This window comes from Saccopteryx leptura, chromosome 4 (genome assembly GCF_036850995.1).
Source record: "Saccopteryx leptura isolate mSacLep1 chromosome 4, mSacLep1_pri_phased_curated, whole genome shotgun sequence".
Classification (NCBI taxonomy): domain Eukaryota; kingdom Metazoa; phylum Chordata; class Mammalia; order Chiroptera; family Emballonuridae; genus Saccopteryx; species Saccopteryx leptura.
The window spans coordinates 182326570-182344513 of NC_089506.1; the positions used below are offsets into that span (position 1 = coordinate 182326570).

The window sequence follows — 17944 nt, forward strand, 5'->3', positions numbered from 1 at the left end:
TCACAGAGCCTCTTTCATACCTTTTCTGGAACATCATACAAAGTTGAACAAAAATATTTGAACAAGATGTCTTGATTAAAAAGAAAAAAACATCTGTGTTAGAGAAAAAAGCAAATGCCCAAACTAGATGTTAATCTTTCTGTTTGATAAACCAAACCATATTGATAAGCTCCTGCCAAATAGTTAAGATATATTATAAAGAAACATAACTTTTGTCAGACAGCCTGCTGACTGAGCTGTAGAATATAGCCTGGAGGCATTTATAACTAGGTAGAGATACCATTGGATATAGAATTCTCAGGGGAAAAAAAAGTAAAAAAGAAAAAACATGATTAAAATTGTAAAATGCTTTGGAAAGCAGAAATTCCAAACTATCATCTTCCCAGCAGATCTAATTACTCTCATGCATTCTGACTTCACAGCAAACACTGATCCAGTTAACATTCGGGGAGGAAGTTTCCCAAGCAAATCATTTGTGGCATCCTTGGAAATATTTCTAGATGGTAATGTATTATAGGAAGGCCTATTATCATCTTAAACTGAAGTTTCTATCCATTTAAGGTTTTTTATTTTAAAAAATCTCGAGTCAGGACATAAGCTCAGACCTTAACATACACACTTCTAGTTGGCACCCCGATGGGCAACCACTTGACTTTGACGAGAAGTTCTGCCTGACAGAAGGCAGCTTAACCAAATGCACGGTGAGCTCCAACAAGTATGGTCTATTTCACTTCTTCCTGAATGTCCCATGGGGCTCATCAGAAAACAGAACCGCTATCATCTTTACAAGTCACTTGATGTTTGAGATCAACTCATAAGGCCAAGAAACATGAGAATAAAACAAGTCTTCCATGTGTTAACCTTGTCTCCACACAAAAGCACTATAGCTTGTCTCAGAATGGGAAGAGGGAAAAGACATAGGTCTATTTCTTCACTAGAATTTGCTCTTGGCTTTTCCTGAGAGTACAGTCTCTACCTGCTTTCTCTATTATTCACCACGGTTATTTACTCCCACTTCACCTGTCTTTCCCCACATTACTGTCTTTCCACCACCAACTCAGACACTATCACTTCTCTTCCTTACTTCTTGACACCAACCAGGGTACCTGTAGGAACCAATAGAAAACTAAGCTTTCCATCTTCAATGGAGAAAAATAGGCAAATCCTGGAAAGAGCACATGGAAGAAACTCAGATCGGGCAGATGAAGTAGACACCCACTCTTACCTAAATGAACTGACCAGTCACACTTCCCAAGTTGCATTTTCAGTTCTTATTTTAAGGGCTCTGCTTTTCTCTGACTCAATTTTTATTCAAAACCAAGTTGCTCTCTCATTTGAAGGAGTGGTTAGAACATACTAGTTGAAGCACAGCATTCTTATATTTCCCTCTAAGTCTTTAAGGATTGTATAGACAGCAAAAATTATCCTTTAAAATAGTGTTGTCCCATGAAAACCCTTCACTTTTAATATGGTAGCACATGGGACTGGGCCTTTTGATGGCAGGATGGGCTGGGCTTCCTCTAACCCTAGGCCCAGTACACAGAGATCAGGAGAAAGGAGAAGTATAGGCTGAGCATATGATTAGACAAGAAATCCTCTGGCCCCATCACCAAGTATTATGGCCAAGAGGATAGGGAGGTGTCCTCTTCAACCTCTACACAAAGAGAAAAAGGTATAGCCCAGGCCCCAGCTTGGCAACAGCTTTGAATAGCAGACAGTACATCACTCCAGTGGACAGGTCCCCTGATTTACCGTTAGTACCTAGCCAATCCCAACTTTAACACCAGGTAAGAAGACCGAGGCCAGGGAAGTTGGACCATCTGGATTTGGACGGGGCCACAGTGGGCAGCAAACATCAATGGTAGCCCACAAAGAAGACTCCTCGGTAAATGGAGTCGATCTCAGGCTTTCTCTTCTCTGTTTGAGACCACAGATTGACCACGGTCTGAGCAATCATTTTGATTATGAAAGTTGTCAGGTGAAACCCTAATGAGAAAAAAAAATTGCCATCCCTTCAGTTGCAGGAGACAGAGGCTCAGAGTCATTAAATTATTTTCCCCCAGCTTATTTTACTTATTTTTATAATTGATTTTAGTGGGGTAAAGAGTCAATGAATTTGAATATGTAAGTTTTATATCCAAAACTGGGAAGTAAGGAACATTGTTGGGCAAATGAGTTTGTAAATTTTGTATTTTTTTAGTTAGCTCACTTTTAGTGTTAAAAAATGGCACTGGGCAGCACCGGGTATTTGGTCAGTGAAATTGCAAATTACCTTCCTGCTTGGGAAGGGCCATTGTCTTGCTAATGTTTTGCAGAAGGAGAAAGAGAGGAAGCCATGTTTTTGCAGAGTTTGTACAAAGAGAGGGCAGAAGATATGCAGATGGGGAATCAGAGATGAGGGGCTTTTGTGAGCTCCCCTGAGACTGGTGAGGCCTTTGATTCTAGGAGAAACTGGAGAAGATTCTCCTGTTGTAGAACCAGAGGGGAGTGTCAGTGGCTTCCGGAGCCCTGAGTGAAAGGGAAGTGTTTTTCCCTGTGTGTGTTGCTCGTCAGCTGGTGTAAGACTTTAATAAAGGAATGGCCCACCATTTTTTGGCTCCACTGTTTCTTTACCATCTGCCTGAATTTAATGGGAACATGCATGTGAATGTCCACAACGGCCATGACTACTGGCCCTACAAACATCAATTTCACATTTATGGATTTTAGAGTTGTCCAGCATCCATTCATTTTCTATCAGCACTCAGATTCCTTTTGAGAAATGACTTCTTACCCACTGGACACAGTCTGGGTGGGCCATAATCAGGGGCCGTGCCATTCCTACCCAAGGCACTAGAACAAGATTCAGATTGATTCAACTGGGTGCCCCTGCCCCAGTATTGAAATCTGAGTATAGGGCCAAAGATCCCGGAAGTTCTAGAGCTCCACTCCACCCCGTAGACGGTTTCTGCTGGGGCCTCTGTAGTCTCTTGCCTCTTTGCTTTGGAACTGCCTTATTTCTTGCCACATCCCTGGCATGGTCTTCTAGGCTCCTGGCAATTCTGTGAGCCTCTGATATCCTTCCAATACATTCCTTCTAGCTTTAGCTAGCCAAGATTCGTTTCTATGGCTTGTAACCAAAGGCATGTGACTAATTCACACCAACATTTATTTATACAATGGGTGACAGTTTACAATGTGTTTGTTTACTTAAAACCCCATTTTACTCCCATAACACTCTAACATGAGTGGAGCAGATATTATTTATTCTTATTTGATACATGAAATAAAAAAAAAATTTAAAAAGTAAAACCTAAGACTCAAAGAACTTAAGGAATCTGCCCATGTTCTCACAGCGACAAAGTATCCCCAGCCCAAGACTTTTGGTCTCATCTCCAGTGTTCTTTGCACTCACTACAGGGAGGTATGAGTCCCTCGTCTCGTCTACTCCCCACTAGGCAGCGAAAGAAAACCAAATTAGTTGGAAATATCCACACTTTTTTGCTAGCACTCATGTGACTACTAGCATGGACCTCTCTTTAAATTTCCTTTCTCATGCCCAGAGAATCTTGATGTGAAAATATTCTGTAATATATTGCAGTGGTATTAATGGAGCCAGACCACAACAAGGTGACATATTTACATTTGGAAAGACTGGAAATCATGGCACATTGGCTCTTACATCATCTCTAATTGTTGCCTTTTAGAGGAGAGATAGGTAAGTTTATCATCACTGTATGGAAGAAAATGGCTTCCTGGAAACAAAAATACACATACCTCTTTTCCTAAAAGGACTAACACTAATCAAGAGGGGTCTGAACGTAGGCCTCATGTGGGCAATAATTATTTCTTGAACTGCAGAGAATTCTAGATTATTTTCTTTATTCATAGAAGGCCTAAATTTAAAAGACCTTTGAAACTTAATTGATTGCTATAAAATTTGTCTGAAGCCAGCAATGTTTGTTTGGAATTTAAAATCACAAAGAATTTATCTGAAGTCACACTTCAGGTCCTTGGCATGCTTGTTACAGAAGGCAAATAGTTTCGTCTAGAATTACAGCACTGAGGAATCACCCCAAAGCAAAGGCCTTGATGGCCCTATACCCTCCACTCAATTCCATAACTAACTGCAAACTCAGATCTTCTAGGCTCAGCACCACTATTAGGCTTCCCTCTTGGAACATGTGTTTCTCATACAAAAAATAAGAAAAATCTCAGTTCCTGGTATCACCTGCTTTACAAACCTACAATCAATATTTCTCCATTTAGAAGAGAGAGTCATTCATAAAAATGCTTAAAATATGAACACTAAATAAACAACCATGACAGGAACAAGTTTATGAAGGTGTGTTGAATTCATGCGGGCTTTAAAATTTTTATTTATATTTTTAAAATCTGCTTGTCAACATCTGTTCCCTGTCAACATCTATTCTCTGCCCTTTTATTACAAAAGACACACTATCTAGATAACATGTATTTCATAAATAATAGCCATTTTGAGATTTTATATGGAAAATCTGGGACAAAATTTTTTTTCCAAGTCCCTAGATATGAAAACCAGATATTCTTTTACAAGGGAAAATGTGAAAAAAATATCCCCCCTTAATATGTATACATACATACATAAATTAGGATACTTGAAACTATTGGTATCACTCATAACACACTCCACAGTTTGTTTTGTTACTTAGGTTTTTGTTTTGTTTTGTTTTGTGACAGAGACAGAGAGAGAGAGACAGATAGGGACGGACAGACAGGAAGGAAGAGAGATGAGAAGCATCAGTTCTTCATTATGGCTCCTTAATTGTTCATTGATTGCTTTTTCATATGGGCCTTGACCAGGGGGCTACAGTAGAGTGAGTGACCCCTTGCTCATGCCAGCGACCTTGGGCTCTCTCAACCTTTGGGCTCAAGCTAGTGACCATGGTGTCATATTTATGATCCTATGCTCAAACCAGCAACCCTGCGCTCAAGGTGGTGAGCCTGTGCTCAAGCCAGATGAGCCCATGCTAAAGCCGGCAACCTCAGGTTTCGAACCTGGGACCTCTATATTCCAGTCCAACCCTCTATCTACTATGCCACTGCCTGGTCAGGCTTGTTAGTTTGTTTTGATTTGCTTGTTAATTTTTACAAAATTGATTACTGAACCAAAAGTAAAATTGTTACGGCCCAAAAATGTAAGTCAAAGTCTGAAACTGACCAGTAAGCAAAAGAAATACATGATGTGAGCAGAAAAGAATAAAAGCATTTATGTAAATTTTAATAATCACATAATTATATGATACGCCAATAGGAACATCTCCAAAGAACTACGGAAAGAGATCTGTGATACTGTTCTTTTTATTCTTAGTTGAAAGGCGGACCTAAAAGAGTAAACAGTTTCTAAAGTGATGGTTGTATAACACCAAGTTCAATGTTAAAGCTGTTAGCCAGATTTGATTTCTGCTCTTAACTCTGCCTTCCTGTACCGATTTTCTTCTACTAGCCTAGTGATTTGTTAGTACTTTAATGTTTTTTAATATATTGCTCCCTGTTGCAGGTTAAGCACCTGGTTAATAGTTCTATGAATAACAACTACTCTTGATATGAAAATCAAATATTGCCAAAAGCAGATTAAGTGCTTTGAAAAATCAAGAGACTAATTTGTAGGGTGTGATTTGCGGGGAGGGCAGAATGGGAGTAATATTGATATAGGTTTGTTCTTTTTCTCCCTAAGAGTTATTTTCTGGGAAAAAAAAAAGGAAAATGTTAGATTATTACAACAAATCAATTCTTTTGCAGCCTCCCCATTCTCTCTTTTCTCCATTTTTTTAAAAAGAGTTACACATAATTAGTTACAAGGTATATAAATGTCACTGAGTCCTACTTGCTTTGAGGGGATGGGAGGGAAGGAGTCAGTGTCCATAATCTGCTTGCTTGCTTTGACTTTTTCCATAGTTCCCGGTTGTCCACACATCAGCCAGGCTCTATCTAAGACAGGGGTCCCCAAACTATGGCCCGCGGGCCGCATACGGCTTCCTGAGGCCATTTATCCGGCCCCTGCAGCACTTCCAGAAGGAGCACCTCTTTCATTGGTGGTCAGTGAAAGGAGCATAGTTCCCATTGAAATACTGGTCAGTTTGTTGATTTAAATTTACTTGTTCTTTATTTTAAATATTGTATTTGTTCCTGTTTTGTTTTGTTTTTTTTTTTTACTTTAAAATAAGATATGTGCAGTGTGCATAGGGATTTGTTCATAGTTTTTTTTTATAGTCTGGCCCTCCAATGGTCTGAGGGACAGTGAACTGGCCCCCTGTGTAAAAAGTTTGGGGACCCCTGCTCTAAGATGTGGAAGTAGATCAAATTCCCTTTTCTCTTTCCCCAGGTTAATGACATTTGCTGTGAAGGCCAAGGTGATCACTTGAACTAGGGAACTGGAGACAAGGAGCTAGAAGGCTGTATCTCAGGAATAATATCCCCCATTTCTCCATTTATCTCACAAGATTCTTATGGAAGTTCACAAGTTATTTGTGTATATAAATAACATTGTGACTCACCTGGCATTTTCTGAAAGAGGAAGGCCTCTGATAGCCTCACTCTAGTTTCTACAAAGAACAAATTTAAGTTCCACTTCAAGTCACCTTAGGGTGTTAAGTATTCTACTTATTCCCAAATGTACATTGCTTAAAAAAAAAAAAAAAAAAAAAGGTAGATTTAGGATCATTTGTTTTTCATCACTTCTCTAAATACTCTATTTTCCAAATTCATCGCCCACCCACTTACTCATCAGGCATGGCTCCAAATATATTTGGACAGTCTTTCAAATCCAAACATACCCTCAAAGCATGAAAAATCACTGTTAACATTCTTTTGAATGTTTAGGAACTAAGGAAAACGCCTGATAAGGCCACCCTAACGATGAAGCCAGGATACTAGAGCCAGCCCTTACCAGATTGGTATTGATTATGCAAGAAGGACATTTCAAAGCTAATCAAGATCCCCTCTCCCCTTATACACACACACACACACACACACACACACACACACACACAAGTCAAGGCCCTCCAAACATGAATACTGTCCTATGGTAGAAGCTAGGAGAAAAGGGGGAAAAATCCCCAAAGTCAGTTCTTTGGTGGGAAATTATTTGACTTTCCAATTTGCTTTTCATTCTCTAATGGCTGTAATTCCAAGCCCCACAAATGTTAAAAAGTGTGTGCCTTCTTTTTACATCTTATTCCTGGATCTTTACACAGACCAATCGCACAAATGATGAGAAATCTATCCACAGCCCTTTCTAATTTTCTCTTGTGCATATGGTGTTATTTCAGGAACAAGAGTGTAAGGAATGTTCCTGTTAATTAAAAAAAAAGAATGTTTCATGCCATCTAGCTTATGGATTCTGCAACAGATCGAGGAATCTATTTCAAATGGTTGGGTTTTTGCTCCCATTAACAAATGATAAGGTGATGCCCTGTAGATTCTTCAGCATGAGGAATCACAGTCTAGAGGGAAAATAAAGGGCAGGATATATGAACCTTGACTCTTGAATGAGCTGAGGTGCCTGGAGTCACCGACATCCTGGACCGTGGAGTTGAAGAATGGTATTTCTTAGGTAATTATGATCTCAGCCAGGTCTAATGGAGCGATAATAGTTTGGCAGATCCTGTGGGTGGTGTGCATTTCAGAGCCCTCACAAGTTCCAAAGAAAGTTATTCTTTTACCTCAGGAAAAAAAGAATAATTGACCTATTGGGATGAAGGAGAAAATTGACTACAGTTCCTTTGGCACTAGGGTCCCTAGTCATTTAGGAAATAGTGATTGGATTATAGAGTGGATTAGCATAATTTAGTGGCAAAAGCACTTGTAACCATTTATCTTCTGGACAAATGGCTACTGAACCATATTTCTTCAATTTCTTCCCTTCTACCTAAGTGTAGTAGAAATTTAATGGGATGGGAGACTAAGGGAGGATATAATGTAACTCTAAAACGCTAAAAACACCAAACCACCTGGAAGAGTAAACGTCACACTGTGAATGAAGATGGCAAGTGAGGCGTATAGTATTATTAGAAACAAAAAGTAGAAATGGAAGTGTTAGAATTGCAATTAAGCAAGACTTGTGGAGACAAAATACCTCGGCAAGGCAATTTTTAGTAACTTCTACAGAAGGTTGTGCTGCCACTAGTGAAAGCTGGCCAGCGAGCACACAGGTAGGGGGGTGGGTTCTGTTTCTATCCCTAAAGCAGGCCCTAGGCTGGGTTTTGCCTCATTGGCTGCGGTGTTGACTGTACAATCTTACTCTTTCCGGATTGGCTAGTTTAAATGGCCACATGAGTGGGGAAATGGAGAGGTGGGGATAGTGTTAACTTCATGAAACTGAATGAGGGGTTTGGGGAATGGTGGGAAAAACCAGATGAAGGGGGTTGAGGAATGGTTGAAGGAAAGAACATAAAATAAACAAGTTGTTTTTCCTTCAAAAGCACTTATTGGATCTATGGCTTTTATATAGCAAAGGGTAGTCATTTTGTGTGGTTTTTTTTGGTTTATTTATTTATTTATTTATTTATTTCCCTGAAGTGAGAAGCAGGGGACAGCAGACAGACTCCCACATGTGCCCTACCTGGATCCACCTGGCATGCCCACTAGGGGGCGATGCTCTGCCCATCTGGGCCATTGCTGCACTGCAACTGGAGGCATTCTAGCACCTGAGGCGGAGGCCACAGAGCCATCCTCTGTGCCCTAGCCAACTTTGCTCCAGTGGAGCCTTGGCTGCGGGAGGGGAAGAGAGAGACAAAAGAAAGGAGAGGGGGAAGGGTGGAGCAGATGGGCGCTTCTCCTGTGTGCCCTGGCCAGGAATCGAACCCCGGACTTCCACACACCGGGCCAACACTGTACTGCTGAGCCAACTAGCCAGGGCCTAAGAGTAGTCATTTTGAATAATTATGATTCTGTCCATTGAACTAATTTAATAAACTTTTAAAGGAACCAAAATTCTGTCATCCTGAAACTGTTTTTGGGGATATTGAATTAAGCTGTTTATTAAGAAACAAGACTCAGAAAAAAACTTTGGCACCCCCTCCCCTTTCCTGCCCAAGAGATTCAGATGGAAATCTGATTAAGGAAGGAGATTCTAGGATGCTGTTTCAGTCTAATTTGAATTGAGTACAGTATGGTAAATAGAGTGCTTCAGGCCACAGCCTGATAGCTATACACCCGTTGTGTCTCACTGTTTCTGACTCACCTAGCCCTGTGCATTCTGCTCTTCCTCAACTACCTATAAATCACAGGTCCTCACTTCTGAAATCTAATATCCCATTCTTCCACCTTTCTCCTTTGTCAAAAAGGCCCTTATATACCCACTGTTGCTTTACTGTCTAGAATTTTCACGGATTTATCATGTCTATGTGAACTCCCCATGTGCATATATTAAACTTTGGTTTTCTCCTGTTAATCTGTCTCTATTAATTTGGTTATTAGCTCAGCCACAAGAACTTACAATAGTGATTTTTTCAACTGATGCTGCAAGAATTTTTAAAACATGCAATATCTAACTAATTAGTCAGGGTCACTGGCCTCTTTTTTCTCAATTGTCAAATAAAAAAATGACAACAGCCAACACAATAGCCATTGGTCTGAATAAATCAAAATGATACCTATTTTTTGTCACAATGGCAAAAACATCTATTTTTTTGTGTGCCACAGAACTTTAGTAATTAGTTAATGTGTGCCATGAGATAAAAAAAAATTGAAAATTGCTGACTTAGAAGATGAGAGGAAAAGTGTTAATATTTGTTTAGCCCCATACTTTTTATATGTTAGAATTTTACTGAGTCCTTTCTTTAAAAAGCATAGTAACACATAAACTTTGCTTAATACTGTCAAATACTAGAGAATAAGTTTTAAATTTTTAAAAGTTGTCCTTATCCCCATTTCTTTCCACCCCAGGGTCCTACTTCCCAGAGACAATGACCTAAATAAATATGTTAAACAAACATTATTGATTTTCTAGGGACATTCTCTTTCAGTTTGAAGGTGAGAATTTAGCTAGGTGAAGACTGAAAACCAACCAAAGTGTTTGGGTTAATATGACATGCAAAATAGTGTCCACCGCAGAGCTAAGGAGGGTACCAGGATTACATTTCTTTCTTTATAGGTCCAAAGTCATGACTTTTGTGCCATCAAAAAAAGATCAAGTGCACAGAGTACTCAGCCAAATGAACGACCTTTTGTTAAAAATCATTAAGTACAAGAAATCATTTCATATTTGAGTTTGTTTCTTATTAGGACCATTTTCTCTTGTAACACCTCTGTTGTTTTTGTTTTTGCTGTATTCCTTCCTGGGAAAGAATTTTTAAAGGGAAAATTTTAAAAAACTCACGTACTTCTTTATCCATAAAACATCACCTTCTCTGTGAAGTCTTCTTGTCTCCCCATTGTGAGGTCAGTAATTCCCACCTTTCAGCTCCTATAGCGTATAATTTCATCATAGTTCTAATTTAGTCAAAGACTGTCTAGAAACAAGGTGCTTATTTTATTGTATTCTAATTATACATTAGGTCTATGTCTACTGGAATAGGCTACAAATTCTTGAAAAAGAAAAATACATTATTACTTTTCACACCCTACCTCTTGCACACAGCCCAGCACATAGTAGGTATTCATTGCCTTTGTTGTATGATTAAGTGAACATGGTCTGTAAATAAATTTCTCTCAAGGGACTAATGCCCACTCAGCCTGAAGGAAATGTTTAACTTAGGCTCTTTTCTTTAACTATTTCCCAATCCCCTTCATTCGGATTCCTCTGACTGGGGAATAAAATGAGAAATAGCTAACTCATTTACCAATTCTCCCTGCCCCCTATGTCTGGTCATCCAACCATTCCTCAACCCCCTTACCTAGTTAATGATATCCCCATCTGTCCCTCCCACCTTGGTACAGCCATTTAAACTAGCCTATTGGGAAAAAATAAAATTGTACTGTCAACACTCCAACCAATGGAGTAAGACCCAGCATCCTAGGGCCTGCGTTAGGGATAAAAACAGAACTTGTCCTCTGCCCATGCATTTGCTGGCTGTTTTTTGTTTGTTTGTTTGTTTGTTTGTTTTGTGGCAGAGACAGAGAGAGTCAGAGAGAGAGACAGATAGGGACAGACAGACAGGAAGGGGGAGAGATGAGAAACATCAATTATTCATTGTGGTTCCTTAGTTGTTCATTGATTGATTTCTTATATGTGCCTTGACCAGGGGGCTACAGCAGAGCGAGTGACCCCTTGCTTGAGCCAGCAACCTTGGGTCCAAGCTGGTGAGCTTTTGCTCAAACCAGATGAGCCCGCGCTCAAGCTGGCGACCTCGGGGTCCCGAACCTGGATCCTCCGCATCTCAGTTTGATGTTCTACCCACTGCACCACCACCTGGTCAGGCTGCTGGCTGGCTTTGAAGAGTAGCAGCACAGCCTTCTGCAGAAGTTATTAAAGTTGCCTTGCCAAGGTATTTTGTCTCCATGAGTCTTGCTTAATTTCATCTCTAACAATCTCAACCTCTATTTCCATCCTCTTTTTTTCTAGGTTCATTTAGGAACATCTAAAATTAGAAAACAATGAAAGTTTTAAGTTGTTTTCTTAAAAATTCTGGAAAAGTATAGCTATATATTATCCTTTGACCTTAAAAATAAAACAAGAACCATTCCAAAGATGTTGGCATTCTTCAGCTTTTGACCCTCTGTTATGTTTTGTTTTTTCAATACAATTTAACCCTGGCCAGGTAACTCAGTTAGTTGGACCGTTGTCCCAACACACCAAGGTTGTGGGTTTGATCCCTGGTCAGGGCACTTACAAGTGTCAACAATTGAATGCATAAATAAGTGGAACAACAAATCAGTCTCTCTCTCTCTCTCCCTTTTTCTCTCTCTCCCTCCCTCCCTTCCTCTCTTAAATCAGTAAATGAAAAAAAAATTTTAATACACTATATTAGGAACTTGAAGACAGAAAGCATCAAAAATATTTGAATCATCTAAGTTATTTTCTATTGCATTTAAAGCCCATTTATAAAACACATGTAATATAAATAATATAAAATATAGAAACTTAAATATATAGACTATAAAAATGTAAAGACACAGACCAACTCCTATGCTAGGTAAATGGGATTGATTGCTTCTTTGCCGTGACAATCGTATTTCTCTCAAAATAACCTGTGATTACAAATTTCCAAGGGGTTTTCTAAAAATTTGTCTTATCCCATGTTATCACAATATTTCCTGTGATGGCAGAACATTTTAGGATAATAGTCACAAAGCTTATATTATTAGACTTTGAAAATGTCCTCACATTTGTTGGAAGTGGTTTGGTTTTTAGTTTCCGGCTAAATGTCAATTAGAGGTCAGATCATTTTGAGCTCCTATCAATCATCTTGGCAGAAGTTTGACAACAGCAAAAGCATCTTAACTTCAGCCACCCACATCCAGAATAGCAGTTCCTTTTAGCTAACGTATCACCTTGACAGTGAGAGTTTCCTGACCCCCTATGATAGAATTCACACACTCTGCTTTGTAGCCCCTCTAAATCCTCTCCAGACCATCAGAGTATCAGAGTACGTGCTATGCCTGGTTACATTCATTTTCTTTTTTTCTTTTTTTACATCTTAATCATCCCCATCTGAGCCTTAAAGGGATGGCTGTGGTTTATATCCCAGAGCCACAGCACAGCAGGCATCAAATATATATCTGCAGAATAAAGTAAGAAATCTTTCATAGATAATCCTCTTTTAAAACAGTTACCGAAAAAAAAATTCCTTATACAAAAATCTCAAAGTTATTGCTTTTGGGCCCTAATTCTTTGCCTTTAATTAAACAATTACTTGTATTAATAATTTTTTAACAACTCAAAGTATGAGATTTCATAGAGTTGGGGAGATGGCAAGACTAAAGAGCCCACCCTGCCTCATGCTGGCCTTCAGACATGTCTGGATTGTTTGATGGATTGCAAAAGCAGAGCAAGTGAAGCTTGCTGGGGTTATAACTGAAGACGAAAACATGATCCCAGGAGAAAAAGAAACATTTAAACTTGCCTCCTAGAAATGTGTTTTATTAAAGAAAGAAAGAGAGAGAGAAAGAAAAGGAAAGAGACAGAAGTTGTAGGTAAACACTGACAAAACTGTTTCTCTAAACCTCATGGCTCTGAGGATCCTCTTACAAATTGACACATGAGAAGAAGTGAGCCGTTCCTCTTAGTGCGCAGCCGCCAACGACTGCCCAATCCCGGCCCCATGCTCGGAGCGTGCAGTGCGGCAGTCTCTGTGATCAGTAATGCCATGGCAGGGAACAGGGTGCTTGATAGAGGAGCAGGGGCCACCATGGATCCTGGAGTTGAAGAGCAGCACAAAGTGGTAATGCAACTGCCAGAAGTCAAGATGCCCAACAGAGCTCTGGCATTGTCAGCTAAAAAAGCATGTTTGTGGTCATGTGTGAAATGAACCTGACTCCCAACTATACTTGGAGAGAGTTAATTTTTAGAAGATGAGAGGTCCTTCAGAAGTAGGTAGAGTCAGTCATCAGTGAAATTTGGACGATATTCAGTCAAGCACTATTTGTTGAGTACTGACTATGTTCTAGGCATTGTGCTGGGCATGGGTTATTGCTGGTAAAGTGCCTCCATCTGCACCCCCAGATGGGATGGTCTGAGAAAATCTGGTTGCAATAAAATTTAAAGTGGCTGCTCACAACAGCAAAAGATTACACTGAAGTGGGAAAAATATGACCGCTATGCATATGAAGATATGCGGATTCAAACAATAGGATATAGAGCTTTTTTTCTCATCCAGTTGGCAAAAATTTTAAACCTCAATAACATCACGTCTTGACAAAAGGGAAATATGTACTCTCATGCAATATAGGCTTGAAATGAAAAGGATTCCAGCCTTTTGAATGCAAGTTGGCAATATATATTATATCATATTGTGGTAAACAATTAGTCATGAGCAGAGCAAGGACTATAGGGCAGGCCCAGAGGCCACTAGGGCAAAAGCCCCAGGTGCCTAGCAATGGGCAAAACTGGGAAAATAAGGACCTCACCCCCCAGAGTGACACTTCCTCCCTTAGCTGGTCATGCAACTTAGACTCCCTAATTCCATGGAATTTGAACCCTCCCCTCACCTTTCCTCCCCGGCATATCACTAGTCATGTGGGTTTAGACCCCCTTAGGGGAGGAACAAACAAGAAAGCTGGAGGATAGCACTTAAGCATTAACCCCTAGAGATAACATCTAGGCCTCAGTTGTGTTTCAGCTCCAAAGCCAGAAAAGCAGCAAAACCAGACAAAAGAAAGCCACGGCTGACATCAGGATGAGCTACACCGACCAATGACCCTCTGTTCTGGCACCAGTCAATCAGTGGAGAATGCAACCCCAAAAGAACATACCTGGAAAGCTGATAAATATTCTATGAAGATCCTCCCCTGGGACCTCCCCTAAAAATCCCCGCTTTTGAAATCTGTTAGGACAGAGGTTTCAGAGTACTCTTCCTTCCAGAAGTATTCCCATACTTTTCCCTCCTCGTCCTCCTCTTCTTTCTTGCCCCTCTCTTTCTCTAAGAGACCCCGTGAAACTTGCAAACAGGGGAGCAATGAGCAGCAGCAGCTCATCCTGGGTTAATCCCCTGAACCTGTCTCCAAGGTCCCCTTTTCTCTAACTTTCGTCTTGTATGGCCAATAAATTTTTCCTTTACTTGCTGCATTCTGTCCCTTGATTGAATTCTTTCTCTCAAGAAGACAGGAATCGAGGTCAGTCACTCCCCCTGTCGTGTCAGTGCAAAAATTCCCAGTTCTTTTCTCTGTCTCTGAGCAATACATACACTCATGAAAATACACATTCAAGGCTTGGCTTTGCAGCAAATATTTATTGGTGAAAAAGCAGTAACAACCAAAAATGTTGAACAGTGAGGAATAAATAAAATATGGCCCATCCATGAAAAGGAGCACTGTAATATATAACAATTAAGTAGCGGAATATACCATTCTAAAATATGTTCTGGTTTAAGGATTCTTTTGAGGTGAGTATATTGAGCAATAGGAGAAGCTTTGAAAACAGTAAAAGTTAGTTACCCTTTTGTGAGGGACATTTACATTTATAAAGGAAATCTCTACTTGTACGCAGAGAAATTACTCTAAATCATGAGAAAATTTTATCATTGGGAAAGGCACCTACTTAAATTCACATAACAAACCTTACCCTTGTTTTTTCTGGTAACATCCCCTAACTGCCCCTACACACACCCCAGGCACACACCTTTATTTTGTCTTTAGCCAAAGATGGCATATAAGCTAGTGGCAACCTGAGAGTTATCCATTTTTCCATGGGTATCTGTCATGTACACATGATATACACACATTAATAATCTGTTTGCTGTGGCCAAAGCACCTAAGTGTCAGAGCAGCTGGACTCAATAAAACATTGAATCATGTGTTCCTTGTCGAGTAATAGAATTAATGATTCCTGGATAAAAACAATAAGACTATGACTTAGAATATATCTCCAGGGTAATTGTTGGGCAGACAAGATATATTTTGCTCACCCTGTTAAAGATGCTGCTGCCCACATGGGGCAGCTGATTGCCTTTTTCCTTTGGAAGGGGCGTGGTTGTGCTAATGTGGGTTGAGGGAGGGTTTTAGTGCCAAAAAGGTTTTAAATGGTGGAATTAGGAGGCCATTTTGGAGGAGAGTGATTACATGATTGTAGAGAGGAAGAGCCCAGGGTGTAGCAGAGCAGGGAAGCCACGTGGAGGAGGCAGCCAAAATGGCAGAATGGGAGAGGCCAGTTCGTGGAGGAGGAGATAGGGGACAGAGGTGAATAAGACTAGTGAGGTAGAAGCTTTGGATTCTAGGAAACTCGGATGAGTCAGTGGCTTTGTGAGCACTGAATGAGCGGGTTTTGGAGCCCAGTGTGTTTGTTTTTACTCACTTGCCCAGTGTGAGTCTAGAATAAAGGAAAATGGACCACCAGTTTGGGGCTCTGTTGATTCCTTACCGTCTGTCTGAATCAAATGCGAACCTGCGTTGGCCAGGCGGCTATGATGGTGGCTGCAGATACTAGCCATACAGTAATCCAAAATCTTCCATAAATTATTCAGAAGGAAAGTTTCCCTCTCTCTCTCTCTCTCTCTCTCTCTCTCTCTTACAGAAATTTCTCCTTTCTTTCTGTAGAACACTGGAGCTCTGTAAAGCTCTGTATCAATATTAAACATTAAACACTAAATGCAAGCTCATAATCTTAGTTTCTGTTGAAGGAGTGACATTAGCTCCTTGCCACCCCCTTGGCTTGACAGCAACATGCCTCCAGGAAATAAGCCCAGCCTCTGGAGGGAAAAGCAGCTTTTAGCACCAACTGCCATCTCAGCCTCCATGAGGCTCAGGCAAATGGCATAATAAGAACAGATAAACAGAATATCAAAACCAAACTTGGGAAAATGTATCCTGGAAGGAGTTAGAGGCAGAGTGCGCGATGGCGCCCTCGGACTTGAGCTCCAGCCGAGACAAGCGGAGGAATAGTGCAGGGCAGGTGGAGACGCCTCACGAAGAAGCCTCACGCTGGGCATCACTAAGCAGACTTCTTAGCCCGCACTCCCTGGCACTCAAGCTCCTAGACTGCCCTGAGCGACCCATTCTGTCCACCCCAACATGTGCCTCTGTGGTATGCAGATTGTTTTAAGCTAAAGACCACCTCACACACAGGCTCAAGAGAGAAACTTCTGCCCCTCCCTTTCACTACCTAGAACTCGAGTCAGGGGCCTAGCTCATAATATATAAGAGGTTATCAGCGATGACCTCTTTTGCCCTACCTATACAGGGCAAGACCAGCTTGTCTTTACTAAATGTCTGTTCTTATCATCCCACCATGACCCTTTAAAGCCCACCATCCAGGTGTATCATTAACTCATTCCTAGCTTAGGAGGTCTTATATTCTCAATCCCCTCTTTCTGTCTCTGAACCTCTCCTGCATGTGGGGTCTCTGACTCTCTCATGTATGGGTTCCTATACACAGTATGTATTAAATTGGGCTATTTTCTCTTGCTTATCTGGCTCATGTGGATTTGGTTACTAGACCAGCCGGAAGAAGCTTGAGGGCAGAGGGAAGTGTGTTCCTCCCCCACAGCTCCGTATTCCCTGGCTGGCTCTACCTTTCTCAAGGTACCTTGTACCCTCTTGACCAATTTCAGGGAAGTAAAACAATCCTGCCAATAAAAGATCTCCCCATACCAATACCCTGTTTCCCCGAAAATAAGACAGTGTCTTATATTAATTTTTGCTCCTAAAGATGCGCTAGGTCCTATTTTCAGGGGAGGTCTAATATTTCTAAGCTTGAAAAAAAAATTGCACTAGGTCTTATTTTCAGGGGATGTCTTATTTTGGGGGAAACAGGGTAGAGACAAGAAAGAACTCAGTTTATTCTTGAGAAGGTATTACAGACGCGTGAAAACGCGCAGAGTCAGGACAGAATTTCATATCAGTTTATGCAGAAAAGTAGAACAATTAAAATGTTCTTTCCTGAGATCAGCTCCTCAGGGACTACTATGAGGAACTTCTAAATTAATCATAGAGGCCTGTGTTTACAGTTCTAAGTGTCAGAAGACCCACAACCTAGCATTGCAAAATCAAAAGCCTGAGCCTACCTAAAAATAGGGCCTATTATGAGTTCAAGGAGACACCCTAAGGAGGAGAGGGTGGGGAGAGACAGCTGTCTCCTTCCTCTTATGAAACACAAAGGGCTTGATCATTTCACTTTACAATTTGAAAGCTCACCTTACAACACAAAGGGGAAAATCCTGATTCATGTGTCAAAACCTTAGATGATTCATTATTTTGGGGACTTTTCTTGTCAAATGCAATTTCAGGGCTTTGTCTGTAATATCAAACAAAAGCTTGCCTTTTGGGATGAGAAGATGAGAACTGTCTTCATTCTTTCCCTGGATGTGACTGAGTGGGCAAAGAAATGGAG

General features: G+C 40.5%; 1 pseudogene; it reads right to left on the minus strand.

The window, feature by feature from the left end:
• Positions 1-16046, minus strand: part of LOC136404293 (peroxiredoxin-2-like) — an 87197-nt pseudogene extending 71151 nt beyond the window's left edge.
• Positions 16047-17944: the final 1898 nt, after the last annotated feature.